Below are 8,104 nucleotides of genomic sequence, written 5' to 3' on the forward strand. Positions count from 1 at the left end.
CATCAGCCCTTGTAACAGTTGGTTTGACCATCACCCAAGGTCGGTCCTATGTGGCCCCACTAATTTACAGAATAAGTTTTGTCTAGCACGAATTTAGAAATTGAAGGTTTATAAATAATGTTAATATTATGGATTGAATCAATGTAAAAATCTTAAACTAGACTTGATCCAAAATTTTCAATTGGTCTAACTCTAAACTAGACCTGCTCAAAACCTGAGCCGCCCACCCGGCCCGTCCAAGTCTGGTCCTTTTAAAATGGGTTTGGACTATTATGTTCAGCCCGATGGGTCGGGCTAGGCTCAAAAATAGAGCCTGAATTTTTAAACAGGCCAGGCTCGAATTTATGTTGGCCCAGCCTGAACCCGGCCTGGATCCATATTTGTCTATAGAGCGTAGATCATAGGTCTGTAGCCCCCCATATATATGCCCATCGTAAAGCGTAAGAGCCCTGTTCCTCTTCTTCCCGATAATCTCGAGTCCTGACTCTCCCAGGTCCCAAAACCCTCATCCCCGATTTCCTGCTCCAGCCATCCAGTCCCCGATTCCCGACTCTTCGATGTCGGTGCACCGCACCAACCATGAGGCCACGACCTCTACCTTCGCTTCTACAAATCTCACCACTGCCTTCCCACCCTACCGACAGAGCTAAGCTCCTGATCTTCTACCACTTCCATCGTTCCATGAAGGCTGCCTCCACCTCACCGTCAAGCTCCACACCATCAATGTCACCCCCGACTACCGCCTCGCAACTGAGCATCGCCTCCTCTCTTTCTTGACGTGCTTGGCTCTTCCCGAGTCTCGACCAAGCTAGGGCTAGGGCTCTTCCCGCTCACCGTCGTGCCTCCTCCTCGCACCTCCGCGCCTCCTCCTCGCACCTCCACATGTCCTCGCCTCCTCTTCTTCCCAGTTCCCATCTCCTCTCCACCTCCTAGGCCCCGGTGTCCTCCCCGCCTCCCCATCTTCTCTCGATCAGTGATGTCGGCTCCGACAGGTAAGCGTGATTAATTTTGCTCATCCCAAATTATGATCATGTGCTAATTAATCAGCTGAATAGCTGATGAACGAGTTCAAGAACTTCTTTCTTGAGAATCTACTTGGATTTTGATTTGCCAATTAATATTTTTTTTGGTGGATTTCGATTTTGAGATTTGGGTATCAAAATATTTTATTGAAACATTACCTGAACCAAATTATGTGGCTCCTTCAACTATTATAATTTTTTTTGAGACTATGAAGAAGATCTGAAATCGAATGATTTTAATGATTCTTATTAGAACAAATACTTATAAAAATAGATACTACATTTTCTGATTCTCATTTTTGCTTTTATCTTGCTTTTCAATACTTCTTTCATTTTATTATATTTTTTATTGATCTTTTTCAAAAATATTATACTACATAGAACAAACATCAATGGCTAATGCATCAGTTGATATAGATATACAAGATGGATATAACGAGTATGACAGTCCTAAGCATTGGAAGTTAAATTCTAAAATATGGGATGATATGGAGAGGATTACAGAAAATGATGAAGTGAAGGCCAAATGCAAGTATAGTAAAAGATTATTTGTAGCTAGTTCTAACAAAGGAACTTCTCATTTGTTGCATCACATAAAAAGATATCCTAAAAAGAGGAACGAAAATATTAGACTATGTATGCTCAAAGCCCATACGTTTGTCGGTGGAAGCACATCGGTAAAAATTCATAAATTTGATCGTGAAGAATCTCGTAAATCACTTATTACTTTTTTGGTGGCCGGAAAACATCCTTTTACCATTATGGAGGAGCCTGCCTTCAGGTACTTTATGTCTGTGAACTGTCCGGAGTTTAATAATATAAGTAGGCATATTGTGAAAAGAAATTTGTTCTCCTATTATATGAAAGAGAGAACTTGTCCAAGAAAAGTTGATAAAAGCAAAATCTGATAATTGAAAATTTGAGCATACAATTGATGAATATATTTGTATTACCGTTCATTGGGTTGATAGTGATTGAAAGTTGCAAAAGAGGCTTTTCATTGGGTAATTATTTTTGTATACTATTTAATTTTTTTTTATTGCTTGTACTCTTATGTTATAGACTAATTTATTTTTTATTGTTTTGATTGTATAAATGTATGAATGGGGATTGGATATATTAGGAAGTACTGATGGAATCTTGGCTCCAAGCTCATTGGATGATGGATCATCTAGCTCTACTGATGATGAGGTTGATGAAGAGGAAGATGATGGTATTGACATTTTTTAGATAATTTTATTAATTTTATTTTTTATTTGCTTAGCAAATATATTTTCTTTCTATCAAAAAAAAATATAAGTATTGAGTCTCTTGATGTTTGCTTAGTTGATTTTAATTTAATTGATTTTTTTGTATTTGAGATCTGCAGGCTCAAAATTTCAGATAGTAAGGAACAAAATGAGGAGGAAGATGTAGTTTGTTATGATAGTATGATTATTCTACACTCTAGTACTCATTTCCTTTTCATTGAGTCCAACAAGTTTGATTATTTCAATGTTGAAACTTAGTATAACTTAGTACTTGATACTTTGATTGTAATTTTACTTTTTATACCTACACTTGGTACTTTGTTTGATTATTTTCTCTTATATTTTATTTAGAAGTTTTCTTTTAATTTCAATATAGTGAGACAGAAGAGCTACATATACTTATACCAAAGATGGACCAAGGTCCAAAAACAAACAAAAAAAAATGTTGGACCAATATAAAAATTGTTGGTTCAAATTTTCTATTATTCCAATATTGCTCCTAGATTGATTTTGATGATTACAAAGCAGATTGAAGGGATACAAAATTTTAAAATGAAAAAGTCCTTATGCTCTTCAAGGGCAAAATCATAATTTTACTAAAATCCTGATTTGATAGTACCATTTGGTAGAACAAATGATTTGAAATCTATTGGTGAAAATTTCATTATGTTTGGACTTATATTTTTGAAGTTACGAAGGTTTGAAGTGCATGAGTCGACTCATGAGTCAACTCATGGCACTGTGAGCTGATTGGCACGCAAAAATTCTCCTTGGCACGCTAGTTTTCTGGCTTGGCACGACCTGTGAGTCGACTCATGAGTCGACCCACAAGGCATGAGTCGACTCATGAGTCGACCCCTGCTAATTTGAGGCAAGAAATTTCAGAAAAGCATTCTCTGGTTTTTGCAACAGAGGTCGACTCATGAGTCGACCCCTGCGACGGGAAATGTCAGCAACGGCTATTTTTTTGCCCGTTTTAATTGCCATTTATGCTTCCTAAAAATCCTCTAACGGCTCTTTATCTGCCTAAATTGTTTTCTCTTGCTTCTAATGCTACAAAATGCTTAATTTGATGAAAGAAATTGCAGATTAAATAGCGGATCAAACGTGAAATCAAAAGAGAAGAGAAAGAGAGGAAAAAGAGAAGAACAGAAGAGAGGATCCGAAATTTGCAAGAAAAAGCCTGAGATCAACGAAATATCCATAGAGAAAAAGAGAGAGGATCCACAATATACCAGAGAGATTGTGAAAGAGAAAAGGAAGATCTTTCAAGGAGAGAATTCTTCACGCCTATCGTTTCAACCTTGATCTAGAGATCGTTCAAAGCTTTCAAGAGATCTTCAATCAACAATCAACCTCTTCTCAAGCGTTCAACCGTTCATTCATCTTGAGAAAATCTGAAAAAGGGGTTCTTCATTTGAGTAAAGTTTTTATTGTTATATTTGCTCATTTAAGGAGCTGTTATTGTATTCATCTGTGCTCTAAATATTCTTACTCTTTGTGAGTTTTTGCTCTTGTTTTTGGAGGATTTCCAAAACAAGAAAAGGTTGATCCGAACCTGAAATCGGAGTGTTTTGGGTTTGCTTGTACCCGGGAAACAAGTGTTCTAGCTTGGGATAGCTAGGGTCGGAGTTTCTGACGTCTTGTATTCTAGCTTGGGATAGCTAGTGTCGGAGTTTCCGACGTTTTGTATTCGGGTTGAATACAAAGGATAGTGGATTGAAATTCTCAAGTGGGATCTTGGGGAGTGGATGTAGGTGCAAGGTTAGCACCGAACCACTATAAATCCTTGTGTTTGTGGTGTGCTTTATCGCTTTATCTTATTTCTTTATTATATCCTTGCAATACTACTTTAGGTAATTAATATTGATTTAAAGCCATTGTTTTGTTCTTCATAAGTTATTTGTTGGGCTTAAAATTTTTAGAAACCCAATTCACCCCCCCTCTTGGGTTGCATAGCTGGGCAACAAGTGGTATCAGAGCCAGTGCTCTAGCCCTTCTTTGATCTAACAATCAAAGAGCCAAAGATCTATGGCAACCCATGTTGGAACTTCTCTAGCTGAGGGGCAATCAACAAACCGACCTCCACTTTTTAATGGGTCTAATTACACCTATTGGAAAGCTCGGATAAAGATTTTCATACAAGCACTCGACTATGATATGTGGAGTATCATAGTGAATGGTCCTCACACACCCACCAAGATTATAGATGGTGAGGAGTCAACCAAACCCGAGAAAAAATGGGATGAGGTTAACAAGAAATTGGCACAATTAAATGCCAAAGCTATGAATGTTCTTTATTGTGCACTAGATGCTAGTGAATTTAATCGCATTTCTACTTGTGCATCTGCTAAAGAAATATGGAATAGGTTAGAAGTCACCCATGAGGGAACAAATCAAGTAAAAGAGTCTAAAATAAACATGCTTGTACATAAATATGAATTGTTCAAAATAGAGCATGATGAGTCCATAACTGCTATGTTTACTCGTTTTACTGATATAATCAATGGTTTAAAGAGTCTTGGCAAATCTTATACTAACAGTGAACTTGTAAGGAAGATTCTCAGGTCACTGCCAAGAACTTGGGAAGCCAAGGTGACTGCCATCCAAGAAGCAAAGGACTTGAACACTCTACCTCTAGAAGAGCTTCTTGGATCCTTGATGACTCATGAACTTAGCATGATGCAACATCAAGAGGATGAAATCAAAAAGAAAAGAACCATTGCCCTCAAATCCACAACTTCACCTGATTATGAAACAGATGACTCTGAAGATGAAGATCAGGATGAGGAGATGGCTCTCATCACCCGGAAATTCAAGAAGTTTCTAAGAAAAAGGAAACAGGGGATGAGAAAGAAATTTACAAAAGGGGATCAAAGCATAGAAAAGGAGAAAGATCAAACCCCTATATGCTACGAGTGCAAGAAGCCAGGACATTTCAGATCCGAATGTCCTCAATTGAAGAAAGGTTCAAAGAAATTCAAAAAGAAGGCAATGATGGCGACCTGGAGTGCGAGTGATGACTCAAGCTCCGACGAAGAAACCTCAACCGAACAAGCCAATCTGTGCCTGATGGCACATGAAAATGAGGTAACTTCTGAATCCACTAGTGAATTTACTTTTGAAGAATTGCATGAAGCTTTCTATGATTCAATTGATGAATTAAAGAAACTAGGGAAGAAAAACAAAGAGCTGAAATTAGAAAATCAGTCCTTAGTGAAACAAGCTGAAATTCTTTCAATTGAAAAATTCACATTGATTCAAGAAAATCAAAACTTTAAGGATGAAATTAACAGGCTGAAATCTATGGTAGATAAGTTCACCTTAAGTTCAAACAAGCTAAATATGATCCTTGATAATCAGAAAGCTATATATGATAAGGCTGGACTTGGTTATAAACCCCTGAAGAAACAAAAATTTTTGAAGGATATTTATCCAAATTATTCAAGCAAAAAGCCTACAAATATTACTTATTTTAAATGTGGAAGAATATGACATAAATCATACACATGTCTTATTAACAAATATGCAAACACAAAGAAAATATGGGTTCCAAAAGGAACCATTCTGACTAACCTGAAAGGACCCAAGAAAGCTTGGGTACCTAAGACAGAAACTTGATCTGTGCTTGCAGGTGTGTCTAGCATCCCAAGAAGGAAACAGGAAATGGTATCTTGACAGCGGATGCTCGAGACACATGACTGGTGATGAATCATAATTCATCACGCTTGATGCTAAGGATGGAGGGATGGTCACCTTTGGAGATAATGGCAAAGGAAAGATCATCGGGATAGGTAACATTGGTATCACTCCCTCCAAATACATTGAGAATGTTTTACTTGTTAAAGGTTTAAAGCATAACTTACTCAGCATTAGTCAATTCTGTGATAAAGGATATAAAGTAAGTTTTGAATCATCTGTATGCATTGTGACGAGTCCTATTAACGATGGCATTAAATTTATAGGACATAGGCATGGCAATGTTTATATGGTAGACTTGAATGATTTAACTAAATTAGACATGCAATGCCTAGTTTCCTTAAATGCTAAAATAAATGAGACTAGTTGGCTGTGGCATCGTAGACTTGCACATATTAGCATGCATTCTCTTTCAAAATTAATCAAAAAGGATTTAGTTCTCGGTTTGCCAAAATTAAATTTTGAAAAGGATAGAATTTGTGATGCATGCCAATTAGGTAAACAAACTAGAGTATCATTTAAATCCAAAAATACTATTTCAACTTCTAGACCTTTAGAGCTCTTACATATGGATTTATTTGGACCAACTAAAACCACTAGTCTAGGAGGAAAACGATATGGATTTGTAATAATTGATGATTACTCTCGTTTTACTTGGGTTTTCTTTTTAGCTCACAAAAATGAAACTTTTCAAATTTTCACGAAATTTCATCGAAAAGTCACTAATGAAAAAGGGTTTTCAATTCAAAATATTAGAAGTGATCATGGAACAGAATTTGAAAATCATGACTTTGAAAATTTTTGTGATGAAAATGGAATTGGCCACAACTTCTCTGCTCCTAGGACACCCCAACAGAATGGGGTAGTTGAAAGGAAAAATAGAACCTTAGAAGAAATGGCCCGTACCATGCTCTGTGAAAGCAACCTTCCAAAATATTTTTGGGCGGAAGCTATTAACACAACATGTTACATTTTAAATCGTGCTTTAATAAGACAATTTTTAAAGAAAACCCCCTATGAACTTTGGAAAGGAAGAAAATCAAATATTGCCTATTTTCATATTTTTGGTTGCCGATGTTTTGTATTAAATAATGGCAAAGAAAAATTTGGTAAATTTGATGCAAAATCAGATGAAGCAATCCTTCTAGGTTACTCCTCCACTAGTAAAGCATTTAGAGTGTTCAACAAAAGAACCTTAGTAGTTGAGGAGTCCATACATGTTGTCTTTGATGAATCTAACGATCCTCCTTCAAGGAAGAATGAGGGTGTTGATGATGCAGATCCACTAATAGAAGGTATGAAGGAGATCACTCTGAAAGATTCAGCAACTCCAGAAGACAAGGATCAAGAAGATGAACAAAATGAGAAAGGTGAAGAAATTCAAGAACAACCTCAAGGTACAATTGACTTACCCAAGGAATGGAGGTATGTTCACAACCACCCTAAGGAATTAATTATCGGTAATCCTATGCATGGGGTAAAAACACGTTCTTCACTTAGAGATGTACTTAATCATTGTGCTTTTGTATCTCAACTTGAACCTAAAACTTTTGAAGAAGCTAAAAATGATCATAACTGGATTAATGCTATGCAAGAAGAACTCAGTCAATTTGAAAGAAATAATGTTTGGACCTTAGTGAAAAGACCTAAAGATTATTCAATAATTGGCACAAAATGGGTCTTTAGAAACAAGTTAGATGAGCATGGAAATGTAATTAGAAATAAAGCAAGACTGGTTGCTAAGGGATATAATCAAGAAGAAGGAATTGATTTTGATGAAACCTTTGCACCTGTTGCTAGATTAGAAGCCATTAGACTTCTACTTGCTTATGCTTGCTTTATGAAATTCAAACTATTTCAAATGGATATTAAAAGTGCATTTTTAAATGGATATATTTCTGAAGAAGTATATGTAGAACAACCCCCTGGATTTGAAAATCATGCTTTTCCCAATCATGTCTTTAGATTAAATAAAGCTTTATATGGCCTAAAACAAGCACCTAGAGCATGGTATGAAAGGCTAAGCAAATTTTTACTAAATAATGGTTTCTCAAGAGGCAATGTAGATACAACCCTATTTATTAAAAGAAACCAAAATGATATGCTAATTATACAAATTTACGTTGATGACAT

The 8,104-nt window shown here is 36.4% G+C and overlaps 1 long non-coding RNA gene across 1 annotated transcript; it reads left to right on the forward strand.

Annotated features, from left to right (window-relative positions):
* The first annotated feature begins 453 nt into the window (after positions 1–453).
* Positions 454–2,813, forward strand: LOC109506735 (uncharacterized). Its single transcript, XR_002166245.3, has 3 exons — positions 454–992; positions 2,146–2,235; positions 2,392–2,813. It is a non-coding gene; the product is annotated as an uncharacterized lncRNA (long non-coding RNA).
* The last annotated feature ends 5,291 nt before the right edge of the window (positions 2,814–8,104 follow it).

The sequence above is a fragment of the Elaeis guineensis genome, chromosome 16 (assembly GCF_000442705.2).
Source record: "Elaeis guineensis isolate ETL-2024a chromosome 16, EG11, whole genome shotgun sequence".
NCBI classification, from domain to species: domain Eukaryota; kingdom Viridiplantae; phylum Streptophyta; class Magnoliopsida; order Arecales; family Arecaceae; genus Elaeis; species Elaeis guineensis.